Below are 23,306 nucleotides of genomic sequence, written 5' to 3'. Positions count from 1 at the left end.
TAACTATGTCAGAGATTTATCTGTGGACTGTCACTTAACTGTCACATAGTCCATTTATTGTGGTACATCAGCCCATTCTGCAGAAAAACATCCACATAAAATGATGCCAACATTCACATATTTCACAAGTTGGATGATGTTCTTGAACCTTTTTTTTCTCCAAATGAAATGATTGGAATTAGGCAGCATTTCCAAACGGCAGTCTAGCTCATGTTGGTTTTAGGGTGAAGGGTTTGTTCTTTCTGATCAGTACATGACGCCCAGCCTCTGGCAGAGTCCTCTCAAGGTCTTTTGGCTTTTGTTCTAGTCTTCATGCCTAAATTCTGCACCTAAACACATTCATCTCTGGGACACGGAAGCGGCCTCCTTTGTAAACAGTGTGATAGGTGGAATTTGTCAGGGTGTTTAGACTCGTGTGACAGCAGATGAATGAGAGACTCTTAAGGATCTGGAATTTTTCAGGATGAATCAGATGAACCCTGTGGAGTTCCACAAATCCTTTCTTTATATCTTAGCTGATTCCTTTAAATTCCTACTTGATGTCACAAAAGGGAGCGTTGTGTTTAAGGTGTTGCTTCTACATAAATCAGTTAAACTCAAATGTTGTGAATTTACCTGTCAGACACTTACAAGCTGTGACATCATTACCTGGTTTCCCAGAGTTATTAACCCTTTATGTCCTACATTTAAAATCTCTGCTTGGATATTTTTGCTTATTTTAATTGCATGCACTTATTTAAATGTCCTGTGAGTAAATATATTTGCCCATTTATCAATAACACCTGGAACTTTCAATATCTAGCAAGTTATTTTTGCAACTGCCCCTCAGATTAATTTCACTCCCTGCTATGATGAGGGTGAAATTACCATAATAACCCGACATTGGCTGGAAAGCGCATCATCTTCCCTTTCTGAAACCCTTTGGATTTCTCAGATAGCGCGAAGCGTGGCGGAATTACGGTACTGCAAATTTGGCTTGATTGCCACCGCTCCGTTTAGGATTTAGAGGGTTAATGGAGTTTTGGTAATCCTAAATATTAAGACTGATTTAATATCAAATCATGAGAAACAGTTGTTGTTGATTAAAAGGTATCCGGCTGCATATTATTTACAACTTTTAATTATTAAACAGTCATTTTTTGTGCATATCTTTCTTTATACAAAACAACAAACTCTTTTTAATTATTTGAATTTCTTTTTCATTTTTATTCGTATTTATTTTAATGTTAATTTGGTTTTGCAGTGAAGGAGCTAAACTGGCACTTGTTTCCTTTCAGCCCTTTAATTAAAAAAAGGATTTGGATTTTTATTTTAAATTTGAACAGAGCTTATTGTAATCCAATATATTTTCTGTAATCATCTTGTGCTGCCGCATTTGATTTATCAGAACATTGCACTGAAATGAACAAATTTACTATTTGTAGTAAACTATTATTTCAAAAATATATCCCTAGTATTACCTAGGAGTCTTTTTTTCATTTATGGTTTTTTCTGTCTGTCTTTGCTCCCTCTTACTGGCTTAACCTATGACATGAATTTCAATAGAGTTTTATCCTCAATTAAGGATGTTAGCATCTTGGCAATTAGATGTAATTTATTAATTATTTTTCATATAGCCTTGCTTCTTGCAAAGATGTAATATGAAGTGCTGCCACAATATTAAACAGTTTTGAAACATTCAGTTTCTTTTTTTCTTTTTTTGTTTTATAGAAAACTCTTGACATTCCTGTGACTCTGTGCATCCACGTTCTCGCTGGCTCATTTATACGCTCAATTTGTTCCTGAGATTTACACAGAAAGAAACATTTTTTACGTTTTTTTTGCACAGATAATCTATTCATTCTGGCCTTGAACTTTTCCACTTATGAAACATATGGTCTATATCTGTCTGCAAGTTCTCATTATGCCTCTAGATGAAAAACTATTTCGTGTGGCAAAAGCAATCTTATTGTGAGACTTCAAAAAGATGGAAGATGAAATGGAAATAATAATGATCAACCAAAAATCAGTGGAATTACACTTGTAGCATTATTCACCGCAAATGTGAATGTCAATCTAAGCTGCTTCGACTGACCTTTTGAACTGATTCATTGATAGTATGTTACTGGGAAAGAGGAAATAGAAATAAGGCTCTGATTTATTGCTCAAACATGACAAAGTCACAGTCACACTTTATGAAAACATATTTCACTGACAATTATTAAAATAATCCCTCTTGCTTTTTCTGCAGAAAGAATCACATTTTCTTAAGATATAAGGAAAATGTCTCTAAGATTTGAAGCATTTTCTTTGGATGAAAGACAAAAGTAAATTTGCTCAACTCAGATGGATCACATGAAGACTTTACAGGAGATGTAGTGGAGATTGTATTTAGAAATGGTGAAGTAACAAACTGACTGACTTGGTTTTTATTTCAGAAAAAGAACAGTTTCACTCTGATGGCCATATAAAAAAAAACAAAGCTTACTGAAACAGGAAACTTGGTCAATTCGGTGCCCAGCTCTGACCCAAGAGAACAGCTTTAGGGTTCTGTTGAGGTATAGAGTAGAGCAATAAAATCTTGCCACTGAAGAATACAAATATATCCATCCTAAAATAATAATAATAATGCTGACATTTTCTATTTGAGCAGGGTTAAGGCCTGGATGTCAAAACACTGAAAATGAAACATCTAAATTTCCCTGGGCATTGGAGCCTGTATTTTTCTCAAGTGATCTATTTTAAGATATCACTAAACAATCTAAGAGAAGCAGCTGTGAATTACTGGATGTTTTTAAGTGACAGTTTGTTGGCATGTGTTCCTGCCAACCCGGTGGTTTATGTCAGGAGTGTCCTGGTCCCGTCTGGCCCGTGTCATGCCGGTTTTAGTTTCAACACAGTTGACTCAAATGGTCCAATATGTGTTAATGGGCCATGATTCCAGCTTACTCTGTGTTGTTGGTAATTATTGAAGCTGCTGTCTGTAGAACTTCATTGATGCAATCTCTGAAACGATCTGATTCTCTGCAGCTTTTTGTGAGTGACAAGGTTAATGAACCCAGGATTACATCATTTGTGACAGGATGAGCATGGAAATCAAACTTGTTCTTTGGCTCTCAGTTCCTCTGTGATTTAGTATTATTTTGTTTTCTTTCTTCGACAGAAGTACGAGTACATTTAAAAAAATTTAAATATTGCATGAAAATGAAACTCGCATTTATATTCCAAACCTTTGTTTCTGGTCATTTTGATGATTCTAGCCTAATCATTTAATTAATAAAGAATACCTGTAGAGTTTTCCAGAACCTTTAAATGGTCTCTCTCTCTGGGTCACAGTCATGGGAAAGATGGCTGACTGGACACATGTCCAAACCAATCCCAGAAGAAAAATTAATATCTAAAATACTTACAACAGAAGGGAGCATGGGGTTGAATTGAATTTCATGCTACACCTTAGAAATTGTGTTTGTGAAAAGACAACCCAATTCAAAAAGTCATAGGGGAGCTAAAAATGTTGCACCTGCAAAGCACAGAGACGTTAGATGACCTGAACCCAAGTGCCGAATGCTGTGAAAGGTACCATGACAAAGGAAAGAGTACTTAGTTACTGAGAAAGCCTGATTTCAAGTTTATAGCACCGTTTGCAGCACCATTATAAAACAAAATTACCTGACTCTTTTCCACTCTCTGCCATGAAGACTAATCTTTTACTTTGACCTTCACGTCTAAACCTTTAAAATCCATTTTTGTTGTTGGACCTTTCAATGTCTTTATTGTTGACTTGATTTAAATGTTGCCTCACTGTTTGCTATACTGCTTTTGTCATATGTCTTTATTGAACCAGAAAATGCTATGTAGTTTTTTTTTACAGGATCCTAAATGTAAAGGAGACATTATGAAGTGTATTAACATTTCAGCATAATCTTCTCACCTGATCCACAACCTAAGTTTTGTCACATCCTGCTTATGAATGACTGATTTCCTGACTGTTATCTTTTAAAGGACAATCATCAGTCATGACAGCTTGTAAAGCAGCTGTCAGATTATAATGAATTATTCTTCCCTGTTGGCTGCCATCTGTGTCCCAGCTTTTATTCAGTCACAAAAAAATATGGTCTGATGTCAGATATTTGTCAGGAAATGTTTATGGGTTCAAGTTAGAATAACTGAATCTTTTTTATCCAGCCTGATATGTATGTTATTGGTCCATTCCAGACTCTCATAAAATAAATACCCATAAAAGTTTCAGTTTCCCATCTTCTGCAGTGTTTTGTGTTTGTCCTTTGATGTTCTCTTTTATTACTTGTGATGCCACAAATACTTTCCCTGTTCCAGTAGCACAGTCCACTCATATTTTATGTAATGAACATCACTGCAGAAAAATAACTCGGATGTCTTCAGCTGTTTGGGAAAAGGGGAAATGGATACAGTTTGACTCGTTTAACAGCCAATGTGAGCCCACATTGTACCAGATTTTGGCAGCTTGCTGGTTTGTACCTGCTGGGCAGAGTTCCAAAATGCCAACTACAATTAATTTCTGCAAAGAAAGAAACAATTATCAGTAACCTCTTTGTTATTAATAAGTCATTCTTCACACAAATTCATTTAGTGACATTCTTATGGACTTCCTCTGAAAAATAAGAACAATGTCAGCATTTCCTCTGTAATTTTATCTGAAGATTTTTAGATTATTTCTTGGAAGTTTATGACTAATGCCTCACTGAACTTAGCAAAGACACTGCATTGTGAACTGTAAATGCAGAGGACAGCTGTTCTAACTAAAGCTGTATCAGCATTTTCCACATGATGGATTTCTTTAGTTTATCAGGGAGCCAAAGCCTCCTGAAAATCTCCCCATCAATATGATAATCAAGAAATATTTACGACTTAATTTAGGATTCAATGATCAGGAGAGTTTTATAGCAGAACTTTTTATTGAATGATGAAATTCTGACTACATCTAGAATGACCAGCCAAACTTATGGGGGAAAAAATTGTGACTTATTGACTGGGAGAGATTGTAATTTAACGTTTGATTGATAACTGTAACACAAGTGATATATATTTTTTATACAATTTCATATGAATTCATGCAATAAGGAGCAAAAATAACACCCAATTTGAAAATTTTTTGGGGTAAATTGAATAAAAAAATGTTGCTGCAGGGCCTGAGGAGACAGAATATTTTCAACATTATGGACAAAATTTTGGTAACTCTTTGGAAATGGTTGCTGTATTTAATACATGAACTTAAAGCATATTTAGATGCACCATAATCTCAGTTCAGATCTGACCCTATTATTAAATGAATGGTTTAAGAAGCCTGATTACTGAAAGTTGAACACCTTTTGCTGTACCTTATATTTTCCATTAATACAACATTTTTAATTTGTCAGCAATATTTTTCTCCCAATTAAAATGAAAAGTCTTCATCCACACAATTTGCACAGTTTGAGTTGCAGTCACATAAAATCAGACCAAGGGCATCAAAAGGCTCCCATGTTGCACTTTGGACATCCCTCATTTGGGAGTTTGTCTGATTCAATACCTAATGAGTTAATTTGCCTGCATCCTTTTTTCATTAACACAAGCCAGATATAAAGCCTTTTAAGTATTACTGTGGGAACTGAAATAGCCTATTTAAAAGTAAGGGCTCTTGAAAAAAAATCACTTGCATAATAAGTCCTACTAACAGTTAAGAGTATGAAAAGTATTATGATTAGGCTGCTGTTTATTGTCAAACACCATCTGTATCATAATCTCACCTGCCAAGGCTTTGTTACTGGAGATTAAAAATCAACCCCATTTTATCAAACACGCAAAACAAATAGAAAAACTCTGTTTTGCAAAAACGGGTCACAACATATTGTGCAGAAGGATTTTTCTGTAAAGTCACCCACTTTTCCCTGCAGGGTCTGTTGTCTGTACAGTGGAAAGCAGAACTCATCCTCAGCCGTTTGAAATATGGTGTCAATACCTCAAGACGGAGATTTGGGACATTAATAAATGCTTAAACAAAACCTTTTACTTTTTAGCTGATTCTACCCGCGCTGGAAGCATGAGCTCTGTTAAAAGTAACACTGACTCGTGTTCTATTGTTTGGTTACTGTGGCCCATAGGGCACCAGTTGTCAGCTCTGTGTTCTAAAAGACTGAGTGATGAGAAGTGGTTTCTGTCTTTTGAGCAATCCGTATCTAAACCAATGAAACTGTCAATTTTCCGGTACTCTAGAACCCCTAAATGGGTCGCTTTGACAACCAGATAGTGAAAATGACTTAGCAGCTACAAAGAAAACTTTTATTCTTATTTTTATTGTTTGATCAACTTGACTTTAAATTCTAGAATATCATTTAGGCCCTCTTCAGACAGAGCTGATTTTCGGTGGAAGTGTAATATTTTTGTTATAATCCAGTCGCTTGTTTACATTCTCTAGTGATCAGCATCTCTGACTTCAGCACTTTTTGAAATGAGGCGTAAGAGTGAAAGTTTTCATGAACAACCCTGACAGAGGTATGAAGTACTCTGCAGGTGTGAAAGTGAACATGTGCTGAAGGCAGGGCTGCAGTTTGTTCTGCACATGGATGGACAGATGTCAACAAAAACAATGGCATTTTGCTTTGTGTGCTACTTAACCAGTTTAAAATAACTCCTGATGCAGAATATATGTTGCTATTTTATAAATGGGATGGAGGCCAAGGGTCAAAAGCGTATGTAGGTTTTGACGACATGCTGAAATCACAGCGCCATACAGTGGCCTGGCATGACAACTACAGCAGACTCGACGTGTCTGCGATTTTTGTCTAAATATGGAACTTTTTCCCAATCAGTATCTGAAAATACTGTCAGTTTCCAAACAGCAATTTCATGTACTTGTGAACTTAGAGGGAAATAATTAATAATGCCTCGCTTGACGCCTCTGTCGCATGCTTGCATTAGTTTAAAAACTGCAGTAAAAGCAAACAAAATTACAAAACCACTCATGCACAAAGCATACATTACAATCCATTACACTATGCATGAAGATACTTGTACCTACTAGCGCTTTTATATTTGGAGTGTTTCTTGTATCAGCCTGAGGATATACTTGCTGCGTAATGATGTTAAATAATTAATTCAATGTAAGAAGCAAAAGCTACAAGTGGAGGTCTCACGCAGATTTTCCCCAGTGATATCTAGTAGTTACAGCCTCAACCAGCCAAGCTAACTACATTATAGTTATTTATATTTATATAGTTTATTTTTAGGATTTTCACAGACCTTTTGGTACACTAACTTGATTTCTGACCTAATTTTCTTCAGATTCTTGCATGAACTAATTCTGCTCACTCTGGTTGTTGGTAATCCACAGCAGCAGTCTCTTTAAATGTGCTTAAGAAAACAAGATGCCTTACTGATTACATAAATTAGAGAAAACCTTTCCTGTTAATTGTTTCCATAATGGCAACCTTTAATTATGTAGTTGATCATTTCCTGCTGCCATCAAACACCAAGGTTTACATGAGGTAAAAAAAATCTTTGACTGCTTTAAGCATTTCAAACTGAAATGATCTGTTGATAAATTGACTGAATTTAATGTATGGGAAAAGTGAGTTAGGGTTATAATATAACGGATCAAGGTTTATTCTGGTACAAACAAAAACCTATTTCTGTAGAGCTCCTATTAAATTGACCATATCAAACAGCTCAGTCTTTTTATGAATTGTGCATCAGCTTTTTTTTTGACTACAGAGAAAACATCCAACAGTAGAACGGTAAAATATTTGAACATGGTGTTAATATAAGGCAATTTTTAGGATTATATTGGACTTGAATAGTAGAGAAAAAAATAAGCATTCAATATCCCACCAAGTTTTCAAGTTTCCCCACTTACAAAGAATGGAGAGGTCTGTAATGTTCATCATAGGTACTTCCTAATAGTGAGAGAAAGAATCTAAAAAAAATCTTTTATATATCACGATTTTTAAATAACTGGCATTTTATTGAATGAAATAATTTCTGATACAATAGGAATATAATTATTGCAGAAACATTTATTTTAAATTCCAGACATCAGACGTTTCCTGTAGTTTTTGACCAGGTTTGCAGGGACTGCAGTAGAGGTTTTGGTCAGAGTAAACAAATATGGCCGACTGGGAAAAAGTTAACTGCGATACTTTGTGGACTATTTTTAACAGAGTAAAAAAAATGATCCAAAACAGAAATCTGATGTCAATAGGACCTTCTGGTGCACCATGGGAGTTATGTTATCTTCTGTATTTTAGATTCGTAACCTCACTTTCTGATTGGCTGAATGTCACATTCATCAGGATGTATTCTTGTTTATCTTCGAAGGACACCCAAAACTCTGTGACATTGGCTCAAGACAATTCAACATGTTGAATATCTCAGATGAGATTTTAGACTGGAGCAGTTCCAACATCTCTCCAAGCAGTTTAGATCACGCTTATCATGTGAGATATAGAGCAGGAATATCTCATATGTTTATTTTAAGAGCCATCCTGATCATTTTGGATGATTAAAATTGTTAAAATAAAAAAATCTGGAGCAAAATCAGCATAAATAGGTTTCTGAAATGAAATTTTGGAGATGAAGAAGCAAAACAGACATTTGTAAAACCACCAAAATGTTGCAGAAGCAAACAAAAACCAATACTGACATCTTCATTTGTTCCACTTAAGATCAGCAACATTTGTGTAGCTGAACCAGCAGATTGTAAAAACAGTGTTGCTTTATTATGCATTGACTTCTATATGACTTCTGCCTCCCGTGTAAATGTGCTGAAAGCTGCAGCCTTTCATGGATGCAAGCAGAGGAAAAATTACTTCTATCGCTAAAAGACTGAAATCCATCAAATACATGTGGTGAATATTTTAACATTAACAAGACACCATTATGAAAAAATTACATCTTTGAATTATTATATCTTTTATTGTCATTATTAATTTTCTTAAGCAGCTCAGAAAGAGCTCTTTATAAATGTACAATATTTCAGATGTGCTAAAACTTTTTCTTCTTTTTCTCTCTGTGTGGAGGAACTACAACAGCTGTGTAGCATAGCAACATGGTGCAAAGATGGTCACCACCAAAAACATAGCAATTAATCACTCAGCCTGTAATGAAGAATTACACAGAAAATCCCTCGGTGGTTTCTGGATCCATATTTAGCGGGTGATCCATCAATAATTTTTCTTTAGGGCTTAAGATATGATCTCAGAGTAGAAACAGTATTACACAGCAATGGAAAAATAATTTGCTCTGTAAAAGATTAAAACAAAAAAAAAAATGTGATGGTAATTTGTAAATGGTGTAAACGAGCTCATTACTCTTTAGTCCCTTCAGGTGCAGTTTTCTTCCATTTCACAGATGTTCACTATTCCTTGATTTTTTTGCAGCTTTCAGCTTATTTTAAGATGCCTTTAAGATGCTTCACTGCTCTTGTCTCCATCTTTCCCCCATTTTTTTTACAGCTATTTAATGTCAGCTGTTAGAGACATTTTCTTCTCCCTCCTCTGGTATTCTTTTTTGCCGTTGCCAGGTTTCTGGTTCAGATTTAGAGTTTGAGTGACAGAGCATATGCCCAGGAGGGGGTGGAGCACACCATGGTCACAAGCTGTGATTTACATCTATTAAAGCCCCCTTACTTGCTCTGATTGGTTGCCTTTTTATACAGTGTAGATAGATTTATAGGAATCACATTAGACTGTGACAGTAAGAAGGCAACTTATTGAAATTACTTATATAAGAAAGCTTATTACTTTTCAAGCTGCACAGTTTTATAACCATTCTTGTGTTTGAAGCAGAACTGTTTTTGCTCAGTTTGTGTTTCTCTGTTAAATTCTCAATAACATAGCCTGACAGCATAATAAAGGGAGTTGCAACATCAAACTTAGAGTGTATGCTCATTACAGCAATGTATGTTGTCTTAGTAACAGAGCATTGCTAGCAGTTCTCTGACTGTGAAAGACTGGATCAGAAACTGAGGACCTGATGAGATCAGTTTGATGTGAGTTGGTTTGAACATCCAGATCTGTTTGCAGTTTAATTCACCTGGTTACTAAAAGTTGGGGCTCTTTACCAGAGCAAGCACTGCCGTGTTTCTTTGATTTGATCAATAAAACCAACAACCTGTTCATGTGGGTGTTGTTAACCTTTAAAGTGTTGCTGCTGAATGTTCTCACATTTTATTCTGGGCTAGAGCAGAATTTTAAAAATGATTCATTATTGAAATGTCTGGATAAATATAGACTCAGACTACAGGCACATTCTGACCTTTTGAATTGCTTTTGTGCAGATGTCAAATTTGGTTAAATTTGCACATGGGTGTATCACCTCAGTCGTACATGATTAGGAAATTGTTACTCAGCAAGAACACCACAGTAAGAGTAAAAGAGCAGTTTGAGGTGTTCAACAAAAAGTCTGAAACAGTTTTGAAGTCTTAAAGGAGATGCTAAAAAAAGTCTTCAAAAATCCTAAGATGTCACCACCGGCCTACAACAGGCTGTTGCTATGGTTGATATGAAAATGCATGTTTGTGGAATTAAAGATTGGTGGTGCACAAAAAGAGAACTTAATGAAAACCTTAATGCCAGGTTTCCAGGGAGAACACAGCCAAAGACTAGGACCAAATCAGTAAAAAATTGAATTTTAAAAAGTGATCACGTCCCAGATCTTTGTTCTCTTGAGAGGAGTTTAGATCAGGCCTAAAAAAATCCAACCTGACCCGACCTGAGCCCATAGACATTGTGTTTCAGTCCGATTCAATCCGACTCATTAATTTACAGTGATTAGGACAACATGCACATTAGATGTGCTCTGTGTTTGTTTCAGTCTCACTTACCTCTGCACCTTTTCCTATATTTACACTTGAACAGGAGTCTGCAGCCGTTATAACCTAAAGAGCCATTTTGTTGTCAGACCAGCCAAAGAAATCTCATTAAGAGCCACAGTTGTCACATAATGTTTGGGAAAAAGACATCATGTTCATAAAGGGAAATTAGCTATTTTTAAATAGCCACCATTTTATCTGTGTTTTTAGGGTTTGAAAGTCAGATAAACATAATATTTTGCAAATAGATGTTGGATAGTTTTTTTTTTCTGCGTGATGGAAAATTGTGTCAAATAAAAAAAGCACACAGATTTCAAACTGAAAGCATACAAATTTTTGCCATTCTTTGTGGCAGGGTGTACTAACTTTTGTTAGGATACATAATTTTGATTCACAAATGGTCTTTTTTTATTAAATAAAACTTTTCTGTGTTATATTAACAGACTTAAAGGCAACCGGACTTTGCAGTTTTTTTTCTTCCTGGGTTGAAGTATGCAGTTAAACTCAACTGTGAGCCTCCAGAAATGACAAAAACTCTTAGAAACATCTTCAGGGAAAATCGCCTATTGTAACACAACAGAAAACACACAGCCAACTATTTCTGGTGCTTTTATTTAATTTAGTTCACTTTGTCTTCAAAGACAAAAAAAGGAACAGAATAGACTTTGATAGAGTACTAAATATTAATAGTTTCCTAAATGTTCTCTTTAACAGGCTCAGAAAGTTGAGCCTGTTTAAATCTTAATTTCATTGATGCAGTTTAAAAATGCTGACAGCTGATTTCTGCTATATTTTCTTTAACAGACAGACTGGGCTTAAAGTTATCAGCACAGCAATGAAAATATACAGACTCCTGGGACATCCCAAAGTGGAGAAGGGATGGAGATGCTTCCTGTATTAATATTTGGCTCTGCACACATACTAATGTTCTAATTTTAATACTCTGTAAAGAGTTCTGTTCACATTTGCAGAACAACATTCAGTTTTATGTTAGCAAATAAATCTTAAGCAACAAAAGTATGATTTTCATAAAATCTGAATATTGCATACATAAAAAATGCTTTGCCCTGAAAAGGTATTAACTTATTTGCAGCGATTGTTAAATTTGAAGTGAAGAAGATTCCATGTGGCTGAGGGTTGTTCTAGATGAATAATACTTCACTGCCCAAATGATTGCTTCACTGACCTGAAAAATCCATCAGCGCTTCAGTTAGGCTGATGAGACACTGACTCAGATGTTTTTTTGTTCACAAATGAGCAGCAACCCACCGCTTACACAGCGTAACTTCTAGAATAAAGCCGAAAGAAAAAGGTTCTGACTCAATACCTTGAACACTGAAAAAGCTGCACATCGGTGCCGGCTCTGATTCTCCCTCCATCCCAGTCCTTAAATAATCTGATGCTGTTCTACAGGTTAAGCTTGTGCAGGAGGCGGAAAAGGGGCTGCGACAGAATTCATACAAAATAAAGCAATTTTTGTGCATTTCTGCTTATATGCAATATCTACAAAAAAAATCGTGAAACAGCAGGGAGGAATCTACGCTGCTATGGCTGTTTGCTCTCCAGTTTCTGACTTTTGACATTGAGAAATCAATATAATTCATACAGAAGGTCACAGCAGCAGGGACTCCCATGAATGTCAATTTAAGGGATGATATTTTACTGCATTGGTATTCGCTTTGTGCAGAAAGGCATGTTGCTTGGTAATGATTAAAGAGGACAAAGATAAGAGGGAAAAAAAAATCTGCAATTGCTTCCACACAATAAGGCAAGAGCAGGCAGCCCACTGCTGGAATGAAACTTTTCTTTAGGTTAGGCTTCTGAAAAGTTAGAAATTTGTTCATGTTATTAAGACTGAAAATGTTCTTCTTTGAAGAAGTTGAGGAAAACACAGAAGAGAAGATCTCTTCTTGTTTTGTTTTTAGCGTAGTATAAAATTTAAAATGGTGTCCTTACGTCGAATTGAATATTAGTCCAGGGTCACCAAAATATAAGACAATTAGGGGAAAAAAACAGATTTCTTTTTTTTTTTTGCGGCATTTTCTTCCTAACTTTCCATACAGAAAAAAATAATAATAATTATAAGTTCTGAATGAAGAAAAGTCAAAGTCAAAGCTGTCTACAAAGACTAAACTTTCCACTTATAAAATGAAATTCAAAATGCAAACAAATAAAGCTGCTTAGCAACACAAGAAGTCAGGACATTGAGAGCTAAAGTTTGGCCAGCTTTTAATCACAGCTGTCAATCAAAGTTGGAGGAAATGCATCACGCGATTATTCAAACCTCTTAGGTTAGCAGTTAGGATTTTCAGTTGCAAGCTTCTGTCAAGAAAGCAATCAACTGCTGTCGACATCTAACCTTTTTCTGACCGCGTCTGTTTGTGAAAATGAAAGTAGGACGCTTGTTGTGTCTCTTCTGATCTTCAGCAGCCAGCAGGTCCTGCTTACGCAGTAGTGTGTATTTGTGTAGTTTTTTTCAATAAGCTATGGAGATAACATATACACTGTTTACTGCTTTGAAGTTTCCAGAATTTGTGGGTGAAAAGCACAAAAACAACACGATAGTGAAATTTATCTTTGTGCAATCAATCAGTCAGCCGTCAGATCTATGAGAAGCACACAGAAAATGCCAGAGACCTTCAAAGGGTAGTTATAGTGTCTTCTATAACTATTCACACTACGACCACAAACTTCTGTGTAGCATTTCCTGACTTTATGTGATATAAAATACTGTATAATCCTGAAGTGGAAGGAAAATAATTTCTGTTTTTCCTCTTTTTCTAATGAATTGGAACATAAAAAGTTTCATTTGCGTTAAAACCTCCTGGGTCAATGCATTATGAACCTCTTTCTGTAGCCATTACGTTTCTACCATCTTTTCACATGGATATAAACATTTTTACACGTTGTCCTTTGTTGTAAAACAGCTATATTTCAGCTAATTTGTCAGTTTTCATGTCTTGCAGCAGATTCTCATTTGGATTTAGGTCTGAAAATTTATGGTATTCAAGAATTATTGACCTACAAAAAGCTCCCACTGGCAGATACTTCAAATTTAAAAATGCAAAGCTAGTTTTGGGAACAGGAAGAAAACCATCCATCAGAGTGTCGCCTCACACTGATGGATCTCATCTCTGACAATCTTTAGGTTATACTTCCTCAGTCCTGATATTGAGACAGTCTCTCTACAAAGTGACCGCCTAATATTTGATTCACTAACTTATTTGTTTGTCATGGACTCTCACACATTATTGACAGTAGATTTGCTATTTTTCAGTAGTGACCTTAATGTTTTACTTAAAATTCTTGATAGAAATGACTCTTATGAAAGACTGCTAATAGGCTGAAAGTGAGTTTTTGGGATCTCATTTTCCAGGATCACTGTGAACACAAATCAAGAAAAAACTTAATCTGTGGAAGAAATAAAGTTTAGTAATGTCCTGGCAAAGTCTTAATCTGGCAGAACATCTGTGCAGCCCCTGAGGAGAGAGGTGGACAATCTTTTTCCCAACATTATATATGATTTTGGTACTGAAACAGACTGACTGCTTGCTAGAAATCCAAAAGTCTGTCAAGTTTTTTAAGGGTGTGCACATTTACCATTTGCAACTAGATTATTATTATATGTGTCGAGGAAAACATTTTTAAATACTTTTCAGAGTCTCATTTTCTTGGCTTAAATCTATACCTTTTTAACCAGAGTGTGTAAAGTTTTAATAACCACCCTAAATTGAGGAACAGCTCACCTAGGATTTATTTGCACGAACAGAAAAAATGTCTTTGCAGACTTTGTGATTTTTTTAAAAGTAAAAAAATAAACATCTTAATTTAAAGACGTCCCTTAGCATCACCTTGCTTCATAACTGATCAGTGTCTGCAAAAGGAAAAAGCTCTGATTTTGGATGGTTCCTAGGCCTTCCAGTTCCATCACTGAAGCGTCAGTGCAATAACATGCTTATCAGAGGTGTGGTTATATGGGCATTTTACTCTTAACTTTCCTGCCTGGCTCTCTATGTTTTCCCCGTCTTGTCAGAGTTAGTTTTTCAAGATAAGAAACTGTCATGGGTGTTCGTGCTTCTTCAACCCTGGAGGGTTTCAGTAATAGGATGGAGCGGATGAGCTGTCAAATAGATATCAGCTAACGTGGATAAGCTAAAAACAAAAACACTGTTTGACTGCAGGGCAAGAAATGAATCTTTACAAAAAGGCAAGTTAGACATCTGTGGAAGAAAACGCTGGGCTGCAAGCAAGGTGCAGCTCTCGGTATGTTTAGTAAAACGTCTGGTTACAAATTTATGCTCCAACAATTACCTTGGAGAAAGTCAGTGTCTCCAGCAATTCCTTACCGTAGTGTATAATCTGAAGGGACTGTTATTTTATTTTTTTTACATTACTTTCTCAATCTGAGATCCCAGTTTGGAAAGTTTGTCAGAAAAAGTTTTTATTTATTTATTTATTTTAATAGCATGAATGTTCTCTTTCAGAGAAAGTTGTGGTTTTAGCTAAATCTAAAGTTTCTTTGAATACTGACTCATTCTGAGAATTCCAACATTATTTTTCTTCTGAAAACAAAAGAATGCAGAATTAAGTGAGATCTGAATGCACTTAGCAGCTCAGAGGAAATCAGGACAATGTCTTCAAGCCTAACTTGCTTAACTTGCCCCTGAATTAAGATTTATTTATGCTGACACTGCAAGACTGACAACGACCAACTAACCCATTTTGATGAGCAAGTGCTGACTTATTGCAACTCTTTTATCATTTCATTATTTATTCTATTCCTTTCTACGCATTAATTTCTTGAAAAAATATTACAACAGAAAAGTCTGAATGCAAGACACTTTTTGCCACTACATCCAATCATAATTTAAATGTAATGCTAGAAGCTTCAGAGGAGAAAAACAACATTACAAACATTAGGATTTACAATTTTATCTAAGCCAGATAAAGATGAACTTCAACTCATAAATAGCATTTTCACATTAACTGCTAATATTACATTATATTTATAGATTGCTTCTATGCAATTATAATTACCCAAGAGGAAAGCCACTTTCTTTAAGGAGACTTTCAACACTTTATGGGATGCAGATATGAAATAAATAGAATTTAAGAAAGACATGAATGTTTGGAGAAAACTGACTAATGTTGAATTTGTGCTCAGTCGCCTAAACAATAAAACAGAGTCGAGTGATTGTTCCCTGGATGTAAACCAGTTTGCATCCAGTTTAGAGGGTGATTTGGAGATATTTACAAAAATAAATGCTACTTTTGTTTTAATAGTTTGGCTTGGAAATTATTAGGAAGAGAATTTCTAAATTAGCTTAATTTTGGAAAAAAAGCTTGGCTCTCTTTTCTTCCTATTTCCCGGGTCCCTGAGCGTATGACTTCACGGCTGGAAGGAAACAACGAGGCGTGCTGACGTCACAGTGTAACAGAGTTTAATCCAATAGGAAAACATCATATGAATTAACAAGGAAACTGCAGAGATACAGAGATATACATTCTTTACCTGAGACAAAAGAATTAAAAGACAAACAGAACAACGACAGAAAAAGAAAAGGCAAAGACATGTCTTTGGAGAAAAGCCGATGCCAAGAAGGCAGAATAGGACAGCTATCTGAATTCATATTATTGAGCATTTACTTTTCTAGTGAAGGCATTTCTTTTTGTTAATATATGCAAATAGGGCGTTCCCTGTTTTGACCAACCAAAAGCTACCTTGGAAAGACTTAGACCTTCCCCTCAGTTTAGGCAGAAATCAAAAGTCGTTTACTACTTGTTAAAATTATAAGTTATTTTCATCAAACTTAGTTTTCTGCTTTTCTGATTTCAGCATCTCCAAAAACTTAAATCTTTGTCCTCTCACAGAACAAAATGAGGTAGAATTCCTTTTCTAATTCAAACAATTTTCCTTTGATTCCAAAATTGTCACTGATAATACATTTTTCAAATACATTCATCATCTACTAGATTAATACTTCTAACTTGGATAATAAACTTTAATCAAAAACATGCGATTAGTATTTAAAGATGTATTAAAATTAGACGTTTGTACCAGGCTGTAACCAACTCCAGATGCAGCCCTCTTCTCTGAGAAACCCCCGACCTTCGACCTCTGAGCCGGGGAGATATGGTTTATGGCCCACCTAATTTAAAGCCTTTCAAGAGAATAGTGTTTTGGTTAAACTCCTCCAAGAGAATGTTTATCTCTTGCCTCCTGGCTGTCTCCTAGCTTACATCTGTTTAGTTTTTGTCCAGATAAGAATGTTCAATCTACCTAAATGCACATGGCTGTGAGATTAACTATATTAAACACTCAAAATAATTATATTTCCTCAACAAAATATTTGTGGCAACTTGGATTGGACTAATATGTCTTGAAAGAAAGTAATTAAAATCTGTCAACTTGTATAGATGCATACCATTTTTGTGGCAACCTTAGAAGAATGTTTTAACAGATTTACTGGTAGTACTAAATTACCAGTACAATGTACACTATGGACATTTTATAGTAATGATGTGACTCAGAATCTGGTCCTATAGAACCGGTGAAGAAATGGTGGTAGCACCAACTGTGGGAAAGCTGGAATTTCTTTAATTGAACCTTCCTTTGAGCTGCAGCTCACTAACTTTGAGTGTTTGAGATTTATGCCTCATTTGACATTCTGGTCACCGCCTGGGGTGGCAAAATAACTGTGGATCCTTGTCCAGCCTTGTTGTCGGAGTCCAAAAGCAACAGGCTTCTGTGTCTCGTTGTATTTGTAGCCTAAAGAAACAAACTCCCGGATTGCTAATCAGAAGTTTTGACAAACATCTGAATAACTTTAAGAAGAAATGTAGAAATTTCAAAAGCAATTATTTCTCAAAATTTTATTAATTTTTTTTCTTATGAATAAATATATTTAAATTAAAGATTACATGTCTCAAAGTTTTCAGTCTGGCACTTTTAAATTAACTTGAGGCTTTTCACTCCCAATTTGGATATTTATGTTCTGTGTTTTCTTCAAATTTTGGAAGCAAGGCTACTGGAAATTTTCATTTATGTTTTATCTCAGTTTCAGTGAATAATTCATTTTGTGTTCTTCCTGGTGCAGATGATTTGGACATCTCCAATTAAAGTTAACATGTAAACTTATAAATATTTAGTCAACATGCTTGAGCTCCCTCAAAATGGTGAGTGTAAGGTTCCCTTCCAGAGCTCAAAGTACTCTCTGGGAGAGATTCTACACTTGCTTCGTGTCAATTTAAAGTTGGCAACTGGGTTCAACATGTTAAAAAAACTGCCTGTGTCAAAATCAGCATTGACACATTTAAAATGTCTTATTGCTATGTATTTTATGTGTTTGTAAAGGGAAAACAATTCATTGTTGAATAATGGTTTATTAGATTAAAAATAATTAAATTTGATTACCTGGTAACGTCCGATTTTCTTTTAGTGTTGGCAGTGTGGCTGTAGATGACTGTTGTAAAAGAAATAATCATGGCGGAGGCATCCCAGAACAGGAAAGTGAAAAGATCCAAATGGAGTCCAGCGTGGGATGCAAAATGTACTTTAAGTTTGAAAATGGGAAAAATTAAACACTTTTGTTCATGCAGTTAGTGCTTAATAAAGCTTACACAGTTGCAATGAAATCCCCCCCCCCCCTTTTTTTTAGCTTTAAATTTCTCCTGATTTCTAAAAAAAAAAATCTAGCCGTTCATGTTATGGAAACACACCTTATAGAAACAAGAAATAGCTGCTTCATATTTAATTCTTTCTCAAACAATAAGATCAATAAACTTCAGATTAAGTCATTAATTGATAAGTTGCATCCCTAGTTCATAAAAATGCCATACTGAGAACACCAAAAAGCAACAATTATTTCTAACCTTCCATCATCAAAAGACAATAAATATGATTTATTAGATTGAAAACGAATCAATATCCCAGATATAACAGACATTACTTCCCCTATTTTGATTAATGTCCCATTTCTACAGTCCTCTTAGTGTGTTGTATGTTTTCTGCTGTAATATATGTGAACCAGCATTATAAAAACATATCAAAGATGTTTGTGGAAGAATTTTTGGGAAACAGTTAATAAAATGAACATTAATATGGAGCGACAGCAACATGTATGAGGCAGCGCTGTTCAGCCTATGGGCTTAAATGACATTTGGTCCAGGATTAGACAGACTTTTATGGAGCTGCTTTTTAGTCAGAGGTTGTAAAGCATCAAAGCCGAGCTTCAGACTTCTGAAAGATCAGCTGCTGTTTCCACTCATGTGGATTTCACAGCTAAGAGGACGGCATGTGGACTGAAGGAGATCAGAAAACAATGTTCTTTTGTTTTCATGCTGAAAAAGAAAATATGACATTCATATTAGTCAAACACAGACGTCAAGAAAAATATTGAATCATTCTATCTCTGTTAGGAACACACACTGTTCAAAATGGCTCCCACAGTACATTGTTTAATCTCTGGCATATAATGTTTAATACCTGGAGTCTGATTAATGTGAAGTCACTTCTGTTTCTGCTTTGTGTTTTTCTCTAACATTGCAAAAACAATGCAAAATAAACTGTACAAGCAAGAACAATTTAGCCTTTGATTATAAAATGTTCGGTACTAAAAGTAAGAGCATTCCATGAATAATCAGTGGGGCCGTTTAGAGTATCAAACACTGGACTGATTTGTTGGGTGGTGACATTTTGAATGCTAAGTTTTTTACTGCACAATCTAGATAGTCATTAAAGAATCAGTATCAGCTTTATTTGACCAGGTTTGTGCACACAAACAATGAATTTGAATTTTGCTTCTGCTTTAATGTTAATACGGACATTTAGAGAGTACATATTTTTAATAGTCTATATTTTTATTCTTCTAAATGTGTAAAATTGGTCTTTGTGGCAGCTGGTTTATACAAAAAGATGTCTGCAGCGCTGACCTGAAGGTAAAACTATAAACAGTTTGTATCAAGGATGTGTGGGATCTCCATAGCTGCCTTCCTCCTCCTCTCTGCAGGCCATATTGTTTCTTGGAATCTGCAGGATATCTGTGATGCTCCTCGTCAATAAGACTTGACATTACAATACCTCAGTGGGTAAGGTATATCCAGGCAGCAAGTAAACAGTTTGGTCAACATTGGCGTGTTTAAATCAAGTAAAATCTGCAAGTGTAAGGGTTTCAGCGAGTTTGACAAAGGCCAGATTGTGATTGTTAGAGGAGAGGGTCAGAGCGTCTTTAAAGCTGCAGCCCTTGGGATGTGTTCCCTGTCTGCAGTCATCAGCCTCTAATGACTGTTGTCCCAGGAAGGCATAATGCTGAACCAGCGACAGAGTCGAGGCTCATTGATCCATGTGGTGATGAGGGCCGGGCTCTGAGTCCGGTCCAACAGATGAGCTACTGCAGCTCAGATAACTGGAGGACTTAATGCTGGTTCTGGTAAAATAAAATTGAGTGAATCTGGTTGTTGGGAAGAGAGCTACATGTCCACAGTGTCATGTAACAGCCTAATTCTGAGCTGTCTGAATAACAAAGAAAAAATCTATTAATTAAAGCATCAATGGTTCAAATAATTTGCTTTCTTCATCCGAACAATGAAACCATTTGAAGTTGTGCTTTACTGAAGTTGTGCCTTTTGGTTGACTTCAGGGTTGCTTAACAAAAAAAAATGCTGGTTTGTTTCGGAGAGGGTGTATTAAGGTGAAAAATGTCATTTTAAGGCAACACAAAGGACCAAGTTTTAAATGAAATGAAAAACAAAGTTTTATAGATAAGGACATTCAAGCATGCATGCTAGCTTCCAATTTTCATCTCAGCAAAAGCGAAACAATTTATATTTTTCAAATTATAAACAAATTTTTAACCTTTCTATCCACCTATTTAAAGTGCTATAAATGTGTAAAAGGAAACTGAGTGGAAAAAATCTGATGTGGACAAATACAAATGCATATCTGGTAGTTTTATTACAAGCAGCTGCTACATTGTTCAACATTGAGGTGAGACCCATGTAATAAATGCAACTAAAAGATAAAAAACTAAAACATGCCAACGTGTACGTTTGTAAAAGGTTGACAAAATATAAAGTAATTTCCATATTAATTTTCCGTTCACTGAATGATATCCTGTTGAACTGTTTAGCCAATGAAATCTGAGTAATAATTTTTTATTTCAAATATTTAAAGCATACATACAGCCAAGACTTTTTAAAATTGTTTTTATGGTTTTGTGATGTATGTGACAGGTCTCTCTTGTAAATAACAGTCTCAAGAGATCTTTACTCTACAATTAAATAAAAGATTATAAAGAAAATTTTGGAAATTACAACTGTTTTTGTTTATTAGCATTTAAATTCTAACTGAAGATTTTTTTTTATTACAGCATTATTTAGGAAGATAATGCTGATGAAACTTTGACAAACTTTTGCAATACACACTCAGACGGTGACAAGTGAAAGTTACACTCAGACTAATATGCTTGCATAACTTTTTTATTTTTTTTTATTTTATTACTAGTATTTAATCATTAAAAAGGCTTTATAGTGCAAGTCAGTGACCAAACTGTGAAACACCCCCATGGGTAGAAGGAGCAGACGAAGCGCAGCAGCAAAATAAATTCTTTAAATGTTTCAGGAGATTATCAGCTACATTAACATAAGCACTTCCTGTTCCTGTTGCTGTTTTCCACAATGTTTTACTATGAAAGTCGTCACACCGAGCAGAGTTAAATGTAGTCAGTTAGTGCGTGTACAATAAAGCCATTGTTAATCTATTTAATATAATAAAGCCTCTATAAAAGTGATGGTAAATGTCATAATTTGATGTTCTGGTGTCACCTGGCATCATCTGTCCAACCATGATGTGCACAAATACAAAGACTGTCCAAAGTGATAAAAAGAGCCGTTAACCCTCTCCTATACGAAAGGTCAGCTGACCCTTCGCTGAATCCAGTGTCAAAGCAAAGCTTGCTGTCTTATTCTGATGTGTGAAAACAGGGTTACATTATGACAAATGTTGACAATTTTTTTCTTAAGCCTGACAGTTAACCTATCTCTCTATGAAGTGACAAATGAGCTCATTTATTGCATGTGTGTCAGCAGAAAGTAAACCCTCGTTTCTCTGGATTGAAATGATTAAAGTAAGTGAGCGACTCTAAATCTCTCAAACATATTTTGAAGGTGCATGGATCGAAAACTAATCTAAAACACTATTCTGCTTGTGTTGAGTGCTTTGTTGTTTCTGTAGTCAGCATCTATAGATTTGTTGTTTCTGTCTTATTTTAGCTCCTTTTTTGTGTAAAATCTTCAGTAATAGCTTTTCTCTGTCTGCTTGTCTGAAGCATATGTAATAATGGTGAAAGCTTACATAAATATTTTAAGTGTTTTAAAAGCTTTAGGTAGATTTGGCACTTTATGTTTATATTTTATTGAAATGATCTAATTCACCTCCATCGTTCCTGATATTTTTAAATATAATGCATCATGTATTTTTATGTTGTGCATGCAAGAAATAGGCCAGTTTTAAATTGAGTGTTACTTTTGTTTTTCTATTGGTTTAATGCATCTACAAAGTAAACTATAAATTTTTATATTAACTTTAATCAATTACCACTTTCAGCATCATTTCACAAGGAAGTTAAATTGTTGAAAGTGTGAATGCTAACTTTTTCTGTTTTTATAAACACAGTTGCTGCTGAAATGTGATCTTATTCCTCTGCCTCTGAGTGGCTCAGCTTGTTGATGTAACTCCCATCACAACAGGTTAATCCTCAACAGAAATATGATCCATGAAGCATCTGACTCATTTACAAGCAAATTAAACATTAGAGTACTTCTTAAATATAGAAGAGCAAAGATTTTTTAGGAAGATGTTTTCACATATCAAGTTATTTTACATCCCCAGAGAAAGTGATTCAATGGTATTTGTACAACAAATATTTTTTCTTTATATATTGACACAAAACAAATACAAATCCATGTTTTATAGCCAAGAATATTTTTTTTCAAATCAGTTAAAAAAACTTCAGTGAGTCTGAGGAAAGCTTGCCTCAAGTCTTTTTATTAAATTTTGTTTTTTTAGCTGATATGTTTGAGCCAGTTTCAAGTCACCCCATCATATCAAAGGTGTATCTATTATATATGGGTTTTGACTAGACCCAGGATTTTTCATTTCTTAATTCTCAGCTATTTTTAGTAGCTTTATTGGTATGTTTTGTGCATTGACATATTCCACCTTCCCAGTTCTGCTTCAACTTGTACTTCACTAACAATCACATATTTTTCTAAAGCATCCTTCTGTGGTATAATTTATGACTGACTCTCTGCAGTAAAGAATCCCAAATTCATGTTACTGCCAGCTTCTCATTGCTGCAGCTCCAGAGTTGAGAAATGGCATTCTGATATCTGATATTTAGTTTAATTAATTCAACTTATTTCAACCACATTCCAAAGTTAATGATGACAATTTTCTATTGAGTTTTGATGCCTTTACTCATTAGGGTCTGAACAAAGAAAAGCA

At 35.1% G+C, this 23,306-nt stretch overlaps 1 protein-coding gene across 6 annotated transcripts in view; it reads left to right on the top strand.

Moving 5' to 3' along the window:
* The window catches only part of rxfp1 (relaxin family peptide receptor 1), a 102,583-nt gene that overhangs the window by 20,950 nt on the left and 58,327 nt on the right, over positions 1-23,306 (top strand). The window lies entirely within an intron of this gene.

This window comes from Gambusia affinis, linkage group LG09, assembly GCF_019740435.1.
Source record: "Gambusia affinis linkage group LG09, SWU_Gaff_1.0, whole genome shotgun sequence".
Lineage (NCBI taxonomy): Eukaryota > Metazoa > Chordata > Actinopteri > Cyprinodontiformes > Poeciliidae > Gambusia > Gambusia affinis.
This window is presented reverse-complemented; position numbering and strand designations above follow the sequence as displayed.